This window comes from Notolepis coatsorum (assembly GCF_963971535.1).
Source record: "Notolepis coatsorum genome assembly, chromosome: 4".
Classification (NCBI taxonomy): domain Eukaryota; kingdom Metazoa; phylum Chordata; class Actinopteri; order Aulopiformes; family Paralepididae; genus Notolepis; species Notolepis coatsorum.
The window spans coordinates 25,850,781-25,871,954 of NC_140168.1; positions in this window are offsets into that span (position 1 = coordinate 25,850,781).

Below are 21,174 nucleotides of genomic sequence, written 5' to 3' on the forward strand. Positions count from 1 at the left end.
TAAATGCACCATTTACCCTACCTCTTTAACAATGCATGAACACAACACTAACTTGCCATCTTTAGAAAAAGTACTCAACCTCCATCTTTCACCATGAATGAACACCCTTACCATCTTTAAATGATAGTTGTAAAACATCAGATTGACTTATATGGTCCTTAGTGAGGTACTCAATTACCGTTACGCCTACTGGTGACCGAAATAGTACAGGAAATGGGTAGAGTAGGGACAGGAGGTTTTTACATGGCCGTGTCAAAACAAAAAGAGTCGCTATCAGTCTAAATACAATTCCAAGTAGACTACGGGACATTGTATATTCAGGAGCCAAGAACTAGCAAGATCCGGAGCATTTCAAGGCTCCAAAAGGTGTTACTGCCAAGAACTTCCACTCATGTTTAGTTTGAACCATTAGTTGACAAGTGCTCCTTGTTCCCGTCTAAATAACCCACGTGTACAACTCTCCTCTAAACAGTAGATGGCACCCATTCTACACGTGGAAGGCCATGACAGCTCCAGAGATGTAGGGCAAAGAGTACATTAGAGCATGCCGACCAACAGTCGTACAAGGGTAAATGATAAATAGCTGGTCAACGTCATTCAGTATAACCCAATGAGCAGTTTTCGTTTAGAATGCCTATTTGTCCCCCATGTTGAGTGGTTGTCATGTGTTGATAATGAGAAATATATAACAAAGGCCCCCATTACATACTCTCCATAGCACTCAATTCTGCAATAAACAGAGCTCAAATTATGCAAAATCCATTACATTAAGTGTAGAAATTAGGCCACTCCAATCACAGCTCATTTAATTATTCTGAAAGATCAGTCAGTTGAAATTGACCCATGAGCAGAACAAAGCAAACACCAGGCCTCCAGTTTAGATTAAAACATTTATTTGAATTTGCTTCATTCAAAATCCTCACTTCCAGGGGGTCTTGCTGCACCTATAAAGACAAGAAATTAGTATTTGAGCCAAACTTGGACAAATGCACACGCTGAAGATTAATGTGAGAGCTTACCTCAGCTTTTAGTATTTGCCCTCATCCAGTTGATCTCCTGATGAGGCCTTGGGGCCTGTTGAGAATATGATATTCTCTTCCAAGGGTGGGTTGCAGTGGTGGTAGGCTCGTTGGGCGTCTGGATGGGCAGAGGCTTATTCACAGGGTATTTGCGCCTTCGGATAGGAATGCCACCATAAAGTTGAGGGATTTGGTAGACAATAGTTGGGGCAAGTCGTGCAACCGAGTTTACTCTACTCACACTCTGGGGTTGGCTGTTGGAAGCTGGGAGGCTAGAAGCTTTCTGGGTAGGGTTTCTGGCAACCCAGGGGTTTTGGCCCGAGCCAACACTGCTTGGAACTAGTTCTTCCACAGTGGAAGCAGAGCTGGGATTGTAGCTCAACTTCTGACTAGAGGAGAGCTTTGGGTTGTTTGGCTGCTGGAGGTTAGCAGGCATCTGCCTGTAGTACGACACCGGTCCAGATTGACCATAGCCGACCGCATGGCCCAAATCTGGTTCATGTCTGCTGGCAGAGGAATGTTGGCTCCGGTATAGTTCCACAGCTTGGGAATGGCTGGGGTTATAGCTAGTTGCCCGCTGACCTTTGGAAGTGTAAGCAGAGGGATTCAGGGATGTTTGGGAAGCCCTAGGCAGAGGAACTGGGTGTCGCGGTGCACTGGCTGACTGGACTTTGCCTCTCCTATGATCAAAAAATGAAATAGATTTACTAGAGCTCTGCCTATACGAGTTGAAGGCGGCAACATGTCCAGAGGAACCCTTACTACGCTCATCCTGGAACTGCCACCATTCGTTAGGCTGCTGGCGTTGGTTAGGAGCCACGGTCTGGGATGAGCCATAACCGCCCTTAGTGAACAGCCGAGGGGAAGGTTTAACGAGACGGGCTGAAGGAGCTCCCCAGTCAACTCCCCTGGGAGCATTTTCATGAGACGGGGCCAACGTCTGACTGGAGTAGGAGGCCACTTTGCCACCAGCTTTGTAGGACTCCTGTGCTGGAGACTGGTGGTAGTTTTCCCTTGGAGGACTCAAGAGACTAGATTGATACTGTCTAGGTCGCATTGTACTCTTTAGAGTTCCATATCCACTACCGTAGACAGACGTGCGTGTACCACTAGGGTTACTCAGCTGTTTCTTGGAGCCCCCGCCACCAGAAAGCATACTGATAGAACTCCCACTAGCTATAGAGGTAGAGAGGTTGAACGCCCTCATCGGAGAAGGGCTCTTCTTTCCCTTCTCCTGATCTGGGCTGGGGTTATGCACTGGAGCTGAGCCGTAGCTGCTCCGCGGCACCAGGCTACTACTGCTGCTGCCAAATAAGTGGCTCTTTAGAGCCGGCAATGAAGAGGTTTGAGCATAGCCCCTGTCGGCAAGTCTGTGGTTATAAGCACTTTTGACTAAATTCTCTCTGTGGGTGCCCTCATTCTGAGTATAGCCTGGAGTTATGGAGGCTTGTCTGAATTTATTATGGGTATATCTGCCACCAAGTTGCGTTTGCCCAGCATCCTCTTGTGAAAAGCCAACATTTGTGTAACCGTTTTGTCTCTGGGAATCAAATCCAGCAGCTGTAACAAAAATATTAAATTATAAATTCATGACCGGTTAAATCTCAAAGGTGATATGAGCGGCAGTGGCAGTTACCGTCGCTTACCATGTGGATACCCCAGACCGCTTACATGTTCTGCTACCGAGAGAATCAGCCAAATCCTGTCCAGAGAACACACAAGACATCAAGGTCAAAAGAGGTGCACTGACAAGCAGCAACAGAATAGAAAGTATTCATTTTTAGCTCAGAAAAACTTACCCAAAATTAATTCCAAAAGCCATTTCCGTGTGGCAAGGCCCCCAGACTAGAATAAGCAATAGTTGCTAAAAAAATAAATAAAACAGCAGACCTGGACCTCCTTGCTCTGTATGCTAGTGTTGTGGGTTATTGCAGACTGCTTGCAGCAACTTATACCAGAATGAAAGGCTTGTCTGCTCTGCGTCCAGTCACAGCTTAATTAATTGATCCCCTACAGCTGTGTTGTTGTGATGTCACAACTTGTTACCTTTTGGACCAATCAGAAAAGCTAATTACCACTCTGTGTTTGTGAAGTTTCCCTTTTGCTGTTTGCAATGCACCAAGCCTTGAGGCTCCAGGTATGATGGAGTTAGACACACTCCGAATTACAGTCCAAACAAACATTGTAGCGATCTGACGTACTTTGGAAATAAACAAAAGGGTAGATTCTGTAAATTAAGTGTGGTCAATTAGCACTCTCCCTGGGGCCTACTTGAGCTCTGACTACCTGAGCACTGACTACCTGAGCTTGACTACCTGCCATCATATAGGAATGGTAAATGGGAAACATAGGGGAAAAGAGGAGTAGAGCCTGGCAAGGATTTCCATAATGACATATAATAATAAACCCCTTAAATCCGTTTAATAAACCCAAAGCACAAATAAGTTAATAAACTGAAAATCTAATGGGGCAATACAGATAACATTTTCACCATATTCTGAAATGAAGAGCAATTAAAACTTAAAAGAAAATCAAAAAGATTCCCTCTTCAAGTTAACAATAAACGTGTATTAGTCTGTGCAGCGGGAAACGTGTGTGTGTGAGTCTGTGAGTGTGTGTGTGTGTGTGTGTGTGTGTGTGTGTGTGTGTGTGTGAGTGTGTGTGTGTGTGTGTGTGTGTGTGTGTGTGTGTGTGTGTGTGTGTGTGTGTGTGTGTGTGTGTGTGTGTGTGTGTGTGTGTGTGTGTGTGTGTGTGTGTGTGTGTGTGTGTGTGTGTGTGTGTGTGTGTGTGTGTGTGTGTGTGTGTGAGTGTGTGTGAGTGGCACGGTGAAGGAATCCTTTATGTAGGGCCTGCAGCAGCAGACATAACTTTGTGACACTGTAGGTCTGAGTCCTGATTTGGCCTCTCTAAGTTCTCCTTCTGCTCTGACTAGTTTCGTTATCCGAGCGCATGAACTTGACTTGACCTCTGCTAGCAGTGAACCTTCAGATAGCAGTGTCCAGCGAATGTGCCACTTCCGGATTAACTGCTCTTATGTAAAGATGACTCCATAGGGCTTAATGGTTTTTCTACCACACTTGATCTCAAATGGTCCAAAGAAATCAACACAGACAGTTGGTGAAAGGTGTCTCGACTGGGGGACTCTCTCCATATACGCAGATATACCATGCGCTGCTCACTTCCACGCAATCTTCTGCAGACAACGCACTTAGACATTCACTTTCATATAGCTGCATTAGCACTTGGAAGCCGCCATATTTAATCAATCCCTGGCGGAGTCAGTGGTCCCTGCCTGCTTCAAGATGTCTACCATCATCCCTGTACCGAAGAAACCCTCCCCAACATGTCCAAATGACTACAGACCGGTGGCACTCACCTCTGTGGTCATGAAATGTTTCGAGAGGCTGGTCAAGGACCACATTTGTGCCTCCCTCCCCAGTGATATGGACCCTATGCAATTTGCATACAGGACAAACAGGTCCACTGACGACGCGGTCTCCCAGGTACTGCACAGCACCCTCTCCCACCTTGACCGTCAGAAGGGGGGCTATGTGAGACTGTTGTTCATTGACTACAGCTCAGCGTTCAACACCATAGTCCCCACCAGACTGGTGGACAAGCTGATCGAGCTGGGTCTGAGCTCCGCCCTGAGCGCCTGGGTACTGGACTTTCTGAGTGAAAGACCCCAGGCGGTCAGGGTGGGGGGTCAGACCTCCAACACCATCACCCTGAGCATCGGGTCCCCCCAGGGCTGTGTTCTGAGCCCCCTGCTGTACTCACTCTACACACACAACTGTGTGGCCAAGTTCAGCTCCAACTCCATAGTGAAGTTCGCAGACGACACAGTGGTGGTGGGGCTGATCTCGGACAACGACGAGAAGGCCTACCGGGAGGAGGTTGAGGTACTGGAACGCTGGTGCCAGGACAACAGCCTGCTCCTGAACATTGGTAAAACCAAGGAGCTGATCGTGGATTATAGGAGAGGACAGCAGGAGACACACACACCACTGATGATTAACGGGGCTACCGTGGACAGGGTGAGAAGCTTTAAGTACCTGGGGGTCCACATCTCAGAGGATCTGACATGGTCAACACACATAGACACAGTAGTAAAGAAGGCGAAACGGCGCCTCTACCACCTGAGACAGTTAAGGAAGTTCAGAGTATCGGGGAAGATACTCCAGTCCTTCTACTCAGGAGCTGTAGAGAGCATCTTGACCGGAAACATCACTGCCTGGTATGGAAACAGCACGGCACAGGACAAGAAGGCCCTACAGAGAGTGGTGCGCTCAGCCGAGCGTACCACGGGTATTGCACTACCTCCCCTGCAGGTTCTATACAACAAGAGGTGCAAATCCAGAGCCTGCAGAATAATGAAAGACCCCCACCACCCCAATAACAGCCTGTTTCAGCTGCTGAGGTCAGGCAGACGCCTGCGAACCCCAGCTACTAGGACAGAGGCTGAATACCGCATCACCGCTGTTTTTTATAATAATAATAATAATTTACCCTCCTCTCGTTGGGCTTGCGGCTCTGCAGATATACCCTACTCGTCTATCGAGGTTCCAAGCGACCCTATTGGGTACCAGAAAAGTCACGTGAAACATTGCAGACCACTGATTGGTCAGAAGAGAGACGCGTCACACGTTTTTACGTCCTGAATGTCAGTTCATCACAACAGCTAATAACGTTAGCTTTAACTCTCCGCCGGAGTGGACTATCATCGCTCTTCAGGAGTACTAAACGAGACATAATGATTTTACTGTCTGCAACGAATGTTATAATAAAAGCCCTTCGTTCTATACACTTGTCTGATTGAAAACTTTATTAACAGACCGCAGAATGGGACAACTCGGCACGCTCTGAGCAAAGAAAGGAACTGAGATATGAATAGAGTATTGCTTGCTATGGTCCGGTAAATACGCTGATGTTATTGAACGCATAACTATATAATGTCAATGCCACAAAACTAATGCCTTTATTATAAAGTAGTAACTTTATAGTAATAATAATAAGAAAGGGTCGGGGGGGTACCCGCGACACCGAGTGAACTGCGCATCCGTGTTTCACTTTCAATAACTAATGCGTGCTTGCCGAATCCCAAACAATATTCATGCTGCAAAGTCATCCTCTAAAGATAGACATTTAGACTAGAGGCAGGCTATATGCTATAAAGAGTAGACTACTACTAAAAAAAAAAAATGCATTCAAACTTTTTTTTAAATTTTTTGTGTGCGTGCGGTAAAAACCGCGGCGGTAGGAAATATTTTGCAAATTTGTGCGATAAGGAAATAATCAATACCGCGGCAGCTCTACTAGCATGTCCTATATACTCTGTAAATAACTATGTACAAATGCCGAGATGTCACACCATGTTGCCTGTTACCTGTTATTGCACAATGTTTTTTGTATTGGATTCTATTATATGTTGTACCACTGTATTGCACATCGTTGCGGGCAAGACCACCCGCATTTCATTGTGTACTCGTATGCCATGACAAATAAAACTCTTGACTTGACTTGACTTGACTTGAGGTGAGACAGTATTGTATCTTGTATCTGCCTGCATCTACCTCTTGCATCTACCTGCATCTGCCTCTTGTATATACCTGGTGACTGATGAGTCAGGTAACATGGTGATCCTTAGGGAGAAAAGCAAGGTGCTTAGCTTGTGTTTTGTGTTTCTGTTCAACATACAGACATTAATTTCTCAGATATCTCCTATCATTGATATATTACACAAAGCATTAAGAAGTGATTGTGTTTTGTTTAGAAGTCGGTGCATTTATTCCTGTACAAAAGAGCCAGTGATGAATGAATGAAAAAGTTTATTTTTGAACATGTATTCTCCATATTCCTCCAAACAAATCACAATATCAAGCTCCGTCATACAGAACAATCGCAATGAAAAAGAAATTAAACAAAAAGTCAAGAGCAATGTAGTTAGTTAGTTGACATGTTCAAAAAAGGAGTAGAGGGAAGCTAAGCTTATTGATCCCTACTCCCCTTACATTTAAATTGTTTTCTTCCATTAAATTTTACTTGATAACACAATTTAGTATAATACATTATATAATATACTTTTACTTATAGTACAGAAAGAAAAAACTTGAGTCGCTTGACAATATACAACACTACATAACACAATATAATGACGACCATATATGGTTTACAGTAGCGATTCAAGATGCCTCTGGTCCCTGACGTCACTGAGACTCCCACTCTCTGCATCAAGCCTGACCCTGAGACAGATGTTGTTAGTCCTCATGCCCTTGTTGTTATTATTATTAATGATGCCCACTGTACCCCCTGATGCTTAGGGGTCTCACGTAGCAGACGCCAATCACAATGCAGTCTGACCTAGACTTGACATACAACAAATCAAAGCAGGGCCTGCCCGAGGCATAAGCAAACTAAGCGCCTGCTTGGGGCCCACCAGAACCCCCACCTCCCCCATTACATTACATTTATTATTATTATTATCTTTGATCTATAGCCTACAATTATACAGCTTTACAAGCAAAACAAGGCACAAAAGAAAAAAGAAAAGAGAGAGAGACACACACAGGGAATAGAGAAGTAGACAGAGAGAGAGAGAGAGAGAGAGAGAGAGAGAGAGAGAGAGAGAGAGAGAGAGAGAGAGAGAGAGAGAGAGAGAGAGAGAGAGAGAAAGAGAGACAAAGAGAGATAGAGAGAGAGGCTGATTAAGGCCATGGTTAGACTAGTGTTTTTGTGGCGTTTTTTTATACGTTTTTGAATACGTTTCATGTCCCTATTACACAGAAATGCGTTTTTTGGCGTTTTTTTTTGGATACGGCTGAAACGCTAAATTGTGTTTGCGTTTTGGAGAAACCCTAAAAAACGCGCAGACAACAGCGTGTAGTCAGCACGGAGCCGTTGTTGCGAAAACGCCCATGCGCAGTAGATACCATCTGCGTGCCCTTCCGGTGACAGCAGAGCTGTCCCAAACCAAATAGCTGCAGCTACTATGTGTTGTCAAGTTATTGTTAAAAGGACACCAGTCCAAGCTACAACAGTCTGCATTCCCTTAACAATTGTTTGTATTGAGCCGTATTGTATTGTACCCATATGCAATATGTTAAATAAAGTTTACATCCATTCATTCTGCTAGCATTACCGATTGGCACTGCCACTGGATAACATGAGCTAGTGTTAGCTATCAAACCCTGTTAGCTCAAAGCTCATCTTTCAACTTAACAAGCATTAAACAAAATGGCCCAGTCATCTATTCACCTTTGTTTAATACACACAGCGTTGTCTCTAATGTTATCTAACCACTGATAGCTCCCGATATCATCAGTTTGGTGCTGGCTAAGTAGCGTGAGCTAACGTTAGCTTCTAGCCACAATGCTATACTGTTATAATGGCAAATTCCATTGACGTTAGCATGTAGCTAACAATGCTACCGATCTTTTGTTAGACTAAACTATCCGCTCTTGGTGGTCACTTGTGTGGATGTTAGTTTTGTTTCATCAACAAATGACAGGCAGAACACACAGTGAATGTATCCGTTTTGTTTATTGCACTTTTATTAGGCTTTGCTGAAAAAGAATTGCTGCATTGAGTAAATAGGCAAGATGGTGGCGCCCATAGGCGCCTGCCTTGTTGACATTTTCTTTGCTGGAGCTTCCAGGAAGTGTATTGGCACATTCAAGTTCTGATTGGTTGAAATTGCCTTCATGTTTGCCACCTACTGCTTTGGCAGTGTACTACATCAGTGTGCTCAGGTGACAAAAACGAAGAAAAAAAAACGAAAGTGTGACTCGAGGCGCACGACGTCGCGGCGAAACGCATATGACAATGATACGAAAATGAAACGAAAGGTGTAACCGCAGCCTAAGAGGTAAAGTGCCAAAGAGCACAGCACACACCCACATTTATTTTGAGTCTTGTTGGTAGGGGGCCTCCAAATCAAATCTGATTAGGGCCCCATAAAGCCTTGGGCTGGCCCTGAATACAGCATTCATACATTTCCAACATGCTACAGTATAAGAATGTGCTACCTACAAAGATATAAACTAGGGATGTCCGATATTATCGGCCGACCGATATTATCGGCCGATATCGGCAGTAAAATGTGATATCGGAAAATATCGGTATCGGTAAAAAAAAAAAAAAAAACAATAACAATATTTGTTATATATATATCCAGTGAAATTATTAGTTACCTGAAATTATTCCGTTTTTGGGGGGGGGGGGGGGGGGGGGGGAACCCTGCATATATCGGTATCGGTTGATATCGGTATCGGAAATTAAGAGTTGGACAATATCGGAATATCGGTATCGGTAAAAAAGCCAATATCGAGCATCCCTAATATAAACTATATAAAATAAGAGATATAACATGAAATAAAATGATCATAATAATGACTTTAAAACATTCAATTCAAAAGACAATTCAAAACATTCAATCATGCTTCTATTATAAAAATAAATAAAAACCTACTAACTTCCGTACTCTCTTTTACTACTATGCACGTTGTAATCTACTGTGCCTACATTATACCTACTATGCTAATATGTCTATACTACTATGCACTCAAAAGTGTAACTCTCAAGTTCGACACAAACAATATCACTTACTGCCAGAGTTGTACCCTTCCTGCTGACTTGTTGTACAGAACTTGTAAGTCGCTTTGCATAAAATGTCAGCTAAATGACTGAATGTAGTTACATTTACATATTTAGAATATATTGTATTCTAATAACTTCTGGCATATTTTATGCTGACAGGGTGGAATTGTTAAAGGTGCTATAGATAACATTTGTATGTAGAATAATATTTTTTTATTATGAATCCACAGAGGTTTTAGAAAGATGTTGAGCTGTACTGTATTGTACCCATTCTGCAATCTGTTAATAATAAATAATAATAATAATAATAAATGTTCAATCAATCAATCAATGCATAATACAAATATTGCTTCCCCCCCCCCCCAAATATTGATTAATGAATTTATCATTTAAGGGTTTTTTGCGGGTCCAAAAGGTATGTTGTTGTTTACATGTTGCATGCATCCCTACTTCCCATTTCCCCACATGGAATGCACCTGATTGGATAAATGACATGCTGGTGCTCTAGTGCGACATCTAGTGGTCTAATATTATCTATAGCACCATTAAGCTTGGGCAGATCAAGAAAGCAAACTTTGAGAAAGTTGAGAAACATTGAAAAATAAATTGGGAAACCTTTGTTGTAATGTAACTAGAGTGGGTGGCCTTTTCTTACAGGGGTGGATTCCCCAATATGATAGGGTGGACAATCATTGAAAGTACGCACACAAGCTATTTTCTTTTATTAAATTAAACATATAAAAAAACATGATTTTTATTACCAAATGATCAATATATTTAAAGTAGTAATCTGCAAGACCATCATATTGGCCAAGAACATCATATACAGCCAAGAACAGCGAATGTAAAAGCATTCATGAACTGGTTATAGGTCAAATCACTATTGTGTTATATCAATTGGCGATACAGACTGGCAAAAATCTATTTATATGAAAATGTCTGAGATTATTACTTTAAGTTAAGTAATATATGAGTAACAAAATAATATCCTTTATCCTTTCTGCAGTGGGTAGTCAACCTTTGATGCATAAGTTATCTTAAGTCATGCCCAAAAACCCATCAGGTGTACAAGTCTCTGTGGCACAAATTTAGTGACAAATTCTTTTAATTTTATGATTTAAAAGAACTCTACCCCCTACCGTCGGTCTGGGAGGGCGGAGACTATCACATGCTTCCTCCGACACATGTGTACCCAGCACACCGCTTCTTTTCACCTGGCAGCGCAGACTCTCACTGGGAGAGTGTAACGTGTGGAAGGTCACACTACCTCCCTCCAGATCCTTCCCTCGCTGTGCAGGCGCCCCGACCGAACTGTAGGAGTCGCTGTTTACAACGACCCGGACCCACCCACCGGCTTCCCACCCACGACTTCCTCGTAAGCGACAGCTGTGATTGGAGGATCAAGAAAAGGGGCAGGGAGACAGGGAGTATGACGGCCGGCCACGCTGACAGCTGGATTCGATACCAGTGTCTCTCACGTTGGTGACGAGTGCTTAGTCCTCTGCGCCACCCAGACACAGCCGCCCTGGCAAAATAGCTTTTATACAAAACTGAAATAAATCTAGAACTGTATCTACTGTAAAGAGGCAAGTAATGCTTTATTATAAATATAAAAACTTAGCCCAATATAATAAACCCTTTCATAGACATCTTTATGTTAACATGGCAGATTTATTATTTATGTACAGGACACCAAAGGGCATCCTACAGCGATATTGACCCAAGATTACATGGACAAAAAGGCTGTTTGCATCATAAGCTAGGCCATTACTGCACCTGGAGTGTTCCAGGTCCTTTCTGCCTGTTGTGTGTCTGCTTGACTGATCCATGACTCAAACTGCCACCATGTGGTCTGCGCCATATGAAAATGATCCTCACCCCTATCTGTGTAGAACACACAAATGCACGGATTCATGCACCAGCACACACACACACACACACATACTCATGCGCGCACACACACACGCACGCACACACACACACACATACTCATGCGCGCACACACACATGCACGCACGCACGCACGCACACACACACACACACACCTACACTTACACTTTAGCTATCGGTACAGATGTTCACCCCTGGCAACAGGAGTCTCCTCTCATTCTGTCCTTGATCGATAGTGTTTGTTAATGACACCTTCCTCTCGCCAAGAGATGCGTGGTCCGAGTGAGCGAGCCCGTCTTTCTGCCTGTGTGCCACTGCCAACAGGTCTCAGACAACAAGCAGATCTGTCACTGTGTCCTACTTCTTCCTCTCATCAAGCACGCTGCACTTCTCAACCCCAGCCTGAAGACTTAAAGCACCGGACCGCAATTCATCAAAACTATTTATAAACGCAATTTATTAAAAAAAATATATATATTGATGGCTGAAAGGCAAAACCTCCTACCTGCTAAATTTAGGATTTTTTTTGTATCCACTTTTTCTCCTTTTTTCAATTTTTCTCCCATCCCAATTTCATATTGCCAATTCTCCCCTTCAATTCTCCCCTCCCCTGTCTCGAACATTGCTAGACTAGTCAAGTAGTCAAGTAAGTCAAGTAATTTATTTATAGAGCACATTTAAAAGCTCGAGAGCCAACCAAAGTGCTGTACAGTACAGTCAAAGCATAAAATCAATGTCCTATTGTTATGGTTTGTAACCGACCCCAATCGCACAACACAAGACAGGTATGAGAGTAAGCCAAGAACTGGGCATTTATTGAATACAACAGAAAAGCGGCACTGTCCCTTTAAGGGAGAACACAAAATTCTGGAAAACAAGAACTAGGGAAAAATAGGCACTGTGCCTTTAAGAGGCGAGCAGGCAGGGAGCTCCAGTAGCTCACCACGTACCGCGAGTGCTATTTCAGCGCCGTGGACAACCGCGCTCGCGCGGATCTGGGGCTGAGCGAGTTCGAATCCCGGACTGCAGCCGTGCCTTTCCCAGAGTGTCTTCCCCCTATCTGAACCCTTTCAGCCTGCTTCTGTCGGTCGAACTTGACCAAGTATAAATGCGATAAACGTATAAAAGAGCCAGGGAAATGGCCAAAGTTTAAAAAAAAAAAAAAAGAGGCGAGCAGGCTAAGGGGCTAAGGCTAAAGGACAGGGTCAGGGCAAGGACAGGGCAGGAACAGGGGCAACGGAGGGGGGAACAGGGACAGGGGCCCGGGGAGGAGGGCTGGAGACAGGGACAGAGAAAACAGGGTTAAGGCCTTGGACAGGGCGAGGGACAAGGGCACTGGAGAGGGGAACAGGGACAGAGGCCCGCGGAGGCGGGCTGGAGACAGGGACAGAGAGAACAGGGTTAAGGCCTTGGACAGGGCGAGGGTCAGAGCTGCTTACAGGGATGGAGTAGGAGCGCGCAGGCTAGACGTCTGGAGGAGAACGCGCCGGTTCGGAGAGCGCATCTGGCGCGGGGTCTGGAGTGGTGTGCGTCTGGAGGAGAACGCGCCGGTTCGGAGAGCGCATCTGGCGCGGGGTCTGGAGTGGTGCGCGTCTGCTTGGAGAACGCGCCGGTTCGGAGAGCGCATCTGGCGCGGGGTCTGGAGTGGTGTGCGTCTGCTTGGAGAACGCGCCGGTTCGGAGAGCGCATCTGGCGCGGGGTCTGGAGTGGTGTGCGTCTGCTTGGAGAACGCGCCGGTTCGGAGAGCGCATCTGGCGCGGGGTCTGGAGTGGTGTGCGTCTGCTTGGAGAACGCGCCGGTTCGGAGAACGCATCTGGCGCGGGGTCTGGAGTGGAACACTGGAATACCTCTCGTAGAGAATTAGAGAGCGCAGTACTGGTCCCACTCCAGGCAAACGGCGACAGGTGGCGAAGGCTTGCACCTCGTCTCACGCCGGAGATGAAACAGCATACAGAATACAGAAACAGAAACTCCCGTAGGAGCCTACAGATAGAGAATCTCCCGTAGGAGTCTGCAGATAGAGATATGATACGGAACGACCCGACCAGGACTGGAGGGGAGATCGAGCTATTTAAAGCCCACAGGGGCGCTAATTAGAACACACATCAGGTGCGAGATAGTAATTGATACTTGACTAGAAGTGTGTGTTCGGCACGGACCAATCAAACACATAATGACAGGTAGTCCAAGGGTGTGGGCTGCTAAAGAGCAGACGAGAGTAAAAGAACGCGAGGGTGGGGGCTGGAGAGGTGAGGAGACAGGGAATCAAAGGTCCAGGGAACAGGAATTAAAGGTCCAGGGAAGAGGCGAACCTCACACCTATAAAATACACAAATACAAAAAGGCACAACAGGACAGGACAGTACATTCAAAAAATAGGACAAGCGGAGGGGAGCACAAAGTACAGTATAGCACACCGGGGACAGAGGAGCACAAGAAGAGATACAAGAGGGAGGGGGCAGGATAAAATTGCATGGGAGTGTGTGGGTTAGGGTGTGGGATAATCAGGATTAATCTAAGGCTAGGGAATAACAGTGGGTTTTTAAACGGGCCTTAAATGTCTCCAGCGTAGGGGCAGATCGAATCTCCAGGGGAAGCTGGTTCCATAGTTTGGGGGCTACGGCCTTGAAGGAGCGATCGCCTCTCTTTTTTAGTCTGGTGCGGGGGGGGGGGGGGGGGGACCAGCCGAGCCTGGTTGGAGGATCTTAGTGACCTGGGTGCTGCATAGGGGGTGATGAGCTCGGTGATGTTTAGGGGTGCTGCACCCGATAGTGCCTTGAAGGTGAGGAGGAGGATTTTGAAACTTTGGGACTGGGAGCCAGTGTAGGGAGGCTAGGACTGGTGTGATGTGCTCTCTCTTTTTGGTGCCGGTAAGGAACCTAGCTGCAGAGTGCTGGACCATTTTGAGGCGGGACATGGCTGCCTGACTGATGCCGGTGTAGAGGGCATTGCAGTAGTCAAGGCGTGATGTGATGAATGCATTGACTACTGTTTCCAGGTTGACGGGTGAAAGGATTGTTTTTATTTGACTGATGTTGCGGAGTTGGAAGAAGCATTTACCTGCCGGTCGAATTTGAGCTCTGGGTCAAAGATTACACCCAGGCTCTTGACGTGGGGTTTGAGGTGGGTGGAGAGTTGTCCTAGGCTGTTGGAGAGTGTTTTGGTGGAAGTGGGGGGGCCAAACAAAATGATCTCTGTTTTATTTTCATTTATCTGTAGGAAGTTGAGGGCCATCCAGCTTTTTATGTCCCTAAGACAGTTTTTAAGAGAGTCTAGGTTAGCTGTGTCAGAGGGGTTGAGGGGAAGGTAGATTTGGGAGTCATCGGCATAAAAGTGATATGAAATGTTGTGTTTCTGGATGATTTCGGCCAGGGGGAGCATGTAGATGGAGAAGAGTATGGGGGCCAGGATGGAACCTATGCCTCCCACTGGTCGGCTGTAGTGAGGATAGAAGCCTTGCATCACGTGTCCCCTCCGGTACACAAGGAGGCAGCCTGTCGCATCTTTTCACCAGACAGCGCGGACTCTCAGTGGCAAGGAGTAACGCGTGGGAGGCTCACGCTGCCCCCGATACTTCCTGTCTCTGCTGTACAGGCGTCACCCAACCGACCTGTAGGAGTCGCTGTCCACAACGTCCAATCCCCACCCATCAACTTTCCACCCGCTACCTCTGCCAATTGAGATAGTATGACGACTGGCCCAAGCCGCAGGCAACGCTGACTCAGGGAGTCGAGACCGGATCTCTTGCATTGGTGACGAGCGCAATCTCCGCTACGCCACAGAGCCGCCTTAAATTTAAGGTTTTCTGATTTCATTTCTGCACCTATTCAGTCTGTCTGCAAGATATTTTCCGAAAGCCAAAAGCAGTGTATTGTATTGGGTATATCCTTAAAAAGAATTGCATCAAAAAAGTGAAATGTTCAGATAGGAGGTTTTGCGTTTCAGCCATATTATAAATATGGAAAATTAGCTTCTTGCCATTTTCATGATTAATCGTAACTCAAAATACCATCCTGTTTTACGGCAAAGTCAACAAACATCAAAACTCATGTTTAGCTGTCGGATACTACGCTGTCCTGTCCTCGCATCAAATGTTCAAAGGATCTTTCGGCGTGTCCGAAAGGAAATGCCTCCCGTCCCAACTATTTAGTTTACATTCGGATCGCAGAGCGCGCCTTTAAAAATCTGTTTTCCATTTTCCAGAGCGGCCCGTCGTTGATGAGGTACTCATTCACTTTTTAACACGGCCGTACTGCACAAGCCCGGGAGAGAGCGCCAGGTTTTCTCTCTGTCACAATACAGAAAGGAGTGACACCTCGCGTTGCCACGACCATATGAGTGTGTGGTGGCTCAGATCAAAGCTACCATTTCCTGCCAAAGGAAATGGTGCAGAGTGATTTCTTTAGGAGCAGTTTCCTCCTCTCTCTAAGACTCTTTCCATTCCCCCTTTGAACGCTCCAACGCGAGAGCGAGAGAGCAAGAGAGCAAGAGAAAGTCCTCTACCCACGACATCAGCAGAAACCAATCTTGATGACACAAGTCATTTATATGAGGGGGATGAGGGGGGAGGCTTAAAGAGAAAAAAAGAAAAGATCCTCGCACAAAAAAGAGTAAGGGCGTCATAAATCAAACTGAAAACGAGATCTATTAATCAGAGTAAGGTTGTCCGATGTGGATTCTGCTCCCCGGCTCGTATCCGTATGCAGATTCCTGACCTGTGGAAACGGGGACGATACGTTCGCCGGGCCGGCAAGCGGCTGTCTGCGAGCGGCTGTCTGCTAGCGGCGGCGGCACGTAGCGATTAACGGTCCAGTTCAGCTCCGCGTAGCTCGTGGGGTTTTCTTGCGTACTAAGACAGATATGTAGTATATTATGTATCTGCTCAGATCCACTGGGAATCCCTATTACAGATGGGGTGTGATGTTCGAGCAGGTGAACACGCGGCGGCGTCTATCTAATTTATGTGCAGAACTATACGCGGGACCAGGGACACTTGAGAGGAGGGGTCAGTAGCACTAGCAGTCAAGAACAGAAGAGTCAGTAACACAGTAATACAACACAGTATGTAACATACAGTAATACAACACAGTAGGTAACATATACTGTTCTGAAGGGCCAGATTAACACTGAGAATCTACGTTTTATTGTTTTATATAACTTGTATATTATTTATATATATAAGCTATATCCCTTTAAGCCTCCGTTTGAATCATAGCATTATTCGCTTTCCTCATTGGATAACGCCCTTGACACTGGCGGCGCCAAGAATCGCGCCCCTCAGACAAGTTCAAAGACGAGTCTGGACAAGTTGAGACATGCCCTTGGCCAGCGCATTGATTCCGGACAAGAGATTCGGTTGCGCCCTAGAAAGCACTCTAAGTATATATTGTGGAAGGCGCAAACAGCAGCAGTTCGACCTAACCTAACGTGAAGTGAAGAGTTCGTCATTTAGTGTGAATCTAACGTTAACGCAGTTCGTTCGGTGTGCAGCAGTAACAAGCAGTTCGTTCGTTTAGTAACTAGTGTGAACCTTAGCAAGTGTGTGTGGACTTAACGTAATTAGTATCAGAACACGAGGTGAACCTAGCAGCAGAACTATTGGACATGTGAGCATTGGAACCTACCGCGGCGTATCGTTACGGATAACTAGTAGCTCCTCAGATACTACTTGATATTGTAGAACCATTGTTGGTGGATTATAGTGACTTGTGGAAACGTAGTACCGTGGAGAAGAGCATCGTTAATACCATTGTCGTTTGGATTTAACTACCCTGAAGATCTGCATCGGGCTAGCTTCGAGGACGAAGCTGGCTGGCTATCATCACTGCCATCGGGCTTTGGATTAAAGCTATTACCCTGCTACCGAGCACTTGGATTACAAGGACCGGATCCGTATGAGACCCCCTTTCTTCAAGTGACCAGCCTGAGTATCCGTCTATTCTTCAATCCTCTGGAGCTTACTACTCTGTGGGAGGAAATCACCAGTCTCCAGCTATACCCTCGTTTGCCCCCCTATATCGCCATCTCACGCCATGCAGCGTCCCGGTCTAGTATCCTTAGCCTAGGAATTATTCATTCCCACTGACTTTGATACTCTGACATTCTAATATCATTCGCCATAAAAGAGCGACCAAGTAATTCTCAGTTGTATATCTGCTATTAATAATAAAATACTGTAAACGATATCTCTTTGTCACCGTGCCGTCTATTGAGTGTCTGCCATAATTAACTGTACTGTCTGGCAAGTAATAATAATATGTAGTAGTGGTTTAATCTATCACAATCTTTAATACAGTCAGGGTTTTGTAACCCCTCAGTTACATATACAGTAATACAACAACAGTAGATAACATACAGTAATACAACAACAGTAGGTAACATACAGTAATACAACACAGTAGGTAACATACAGTAATACAACACAGTAGATAACATACAGTAATACAACACTAGGTAACATACAGTAATACAACAACAGTAGATAACATACAGTAATACAACACAGTAGATAACATACAGTAATACAACACAGTAGATAACATACAGTAATACAACACAGTAGGTAACATACAGTAATACAACAACAGTAGATAACATACAGTAATACAACAACAGTAGATAACATACAGTAATACAACAACAGTAGGTAACATACAGTAATACAACACAGTAGATAACATACAGTAATACAACACAGTAGGTAACATACAGTAATACAACACAGTAGATAACATACAGTAATACAACAACAGTAGATAACATACAGTAATACAACAACAGTAGATAACATACAGTAATACAACAACAGTAGGTAACATACAGTAATACAACACAGTAGATAACATACAGTAATACAACAACAGTAGGTAACATACAGCAATACAACACAGTATGTAACATACAGTAATACAACACAGTAGGTAACATACAGCAATACAACACAGTATGTAACATACAGTAATACAACAACAGTAGGTAACATACAGCAATACAACACAGTATGTAACATACAGTAATACAACACAGTATGTAACATACAGTAATACAACACAGTAGGTAACATATACAGTAATACAACACAGTAGGTAACATACAGTAATACAACAACAGTAGGTAACATACAGTAATACAACAACAGTAGGTAACATACAGTAATACAACACAGTAGGTAACATACAGTAATACAACACAGTAGATAACATACAGTAATACAACAACAGTAGGTAACATACAGTAATACAACATAGTAGGTAACATACAGTAATACAACTGAGATGTGCCACAGAACAAGTGACACTTTTTGACAATGACATCCTGGGTCGTTCCTATATGACCAGTATAAATCTTGGAACTGAACTCTCTCTTATAAAAAATGGAACTGAGCCTTTAAATGTCTCCATAGAAAATGTCTGTGAAAAGCTGTGAAAAGGGAGTGAACCAACAGAATGTGGGCCTCTGGAGAGGAGAGAGACAGGGACGGAGGAGAAAGAGCTGTGTAATGTTAAACCCTTTCAGACGGGGAGGGTTGCTGGTTGAAGTCTTGAATCAGAAGAGGAAGGAGAGGAGAGCAGACTATAATGACTATAATGTAATGTAAACTAATGTAATATAGTACACCGAGTACTGTATTGTACCTGTATATCTCTGTATATGTATGTGGTGGGCTATGTAAGATATATTACGGAAGTCTGCCTCGCCCTCGTCTCAGAACGAAAGAGGCCCCATGCAGTAGAGAAGTGACCGGCTGGAATGCAAGGCCAAGAAGGGGGGGGGCGCTAGTCAGAGGGGCATTGTATTCTTATAAATTACTTGATTTGATATGTAACTGCAAAGTAACAAATAACTGAAGGAGGGATATGACACGTAATGTACGGTGATTGGAGCTATGTACTGACGATGGCGTGACGTGACGGACCTTATAAAAAGGGCCAACTGGCGAGAGCAGAGTGAGATTTTTACACTGAGCTGGAGAGAGAAGAAGAATGTTACTTAGAGACTTTTTTGAGAGATTTTGAGGAGAGGACTGAAACCTGATATATAGTAAGCTGAAAAACCTGTGTACTTTTATAAATGAAACTGAACCCTTAAATGTAATTTTCTACTGTTAAAAAATAAAAACAATCTTCTTTTGGAAACCACGTTTTGCCTTCTATTTTTCCCAAAAAGACGGGTAAGGATGGAGATGTATTTTTGCATTGTAACTTTACCAGTAATAATAATAATAATAATAATAATGATAATGTGCACCAATGTGCCTGTATTGTGCCTAATATATGATATAAAAAAGAACTTTTTCCCCAGACGGAGGAGGAGGAGAAAGGCTTTATCCCTACGGAGTAAAAGGAGGCCTATGCTTATGCATTAAGGCAAATAGAAGTATGGCTTTAATACGTTAGAGTAAAAGAAGACCTATGCTTATGCATTAAGGCAAATAGAAGTATGGCTTTAATACGTTAGAGTAAAAGAAGACCTATGCTTATGCATTAAGGCAAATAGAAGTATGGCTTTAATACGTTAGAGTAAAAGAAGACCTATGCTTATGCATTAAGGCAAATAGAAGTATGGCTTTAATACGTTAGAGTAAAAGAAGACCTATGCTTATGCATTAAGGCAAATAGAAGTATGGCTTTAATACGTTAGAGTAAAAGAAGACCTATGCTTATGCATTAAGGCAAATAGAAGTATGGCTTTAATACCTTAGACGGATTAGGGAAATGGACCTCCTCTGAATATAGAGAGTCCTTCCCAGTGCAAAAATAAAATAACAGATTCCGCAACTTCAATCACTCGATGTTAAAGGTCGATGACTGACGGGGGTCGGAACGGTGCATTCGCTGTCTCTTGTCGGTCAGTGGTAACAACAACATTTTGTAGACTCGGTTGGTCCTGCGTGTCAACCACTTCACAGGACGCTGTTTGAGGTGTAGATAGGCAGACCAATGAGTTATGAAGTTATCGATCTGACCTAAGAGCGAGAGTGGGCATTCAACATGGCGTCCCTGGCGAGTGGGCATTTATACTAACCAAAATAGGTGCTAAAACGGCCGAAGAAGACAGGACTACTGTCAAAATCCTCTGGAGTAAAAATTAAATTACAGACTTGGCAAAATCAAAAAAGTAGGAGGTTCTACTTAAACAAAGGATCACGCTTAAAGTATATTTTTGTGATTGCGGTAAAAAGGTTTACTCATGACTAAAAAGTTACGTAATGTTTTCTTACAGTCAAAAAAAAAGAAAAAGTAGGAGGTTCTACTTAAACAAAGGATCACGCTTAAAGTATATTTTTGTGATTGCGGTAAAAAGGTTTACTCATGACTAAAAAGTTACGTAATGTTTTCTTACAGTCAAAAAAAAGAAAAAGTAGGAGGTTCTACTTAAACAAAGGATCACGCTTAAAGTATATTTTTGTGATTGAGGTAAAAAGGTTTACTCATGACTAAAAAGTTACGTAATGTTTTCTTACAGTCAAAAAAAAAAAAAGTAGGAGGTTCTACTTAAACAAAGGATCACGCTTAAAGTATATTTTTGTGATTGCGGTAAAAAGGTTTACTCATGACTAAAAAGTTACGTAATGTTTTCTTACAGTCAAAAAAAAGTAGGAGGTTCTACTTAAACAAAGGATCACGCTTAAAGTATATTTTTGTGATTGCGGTAAAAAGGTTTACTCATG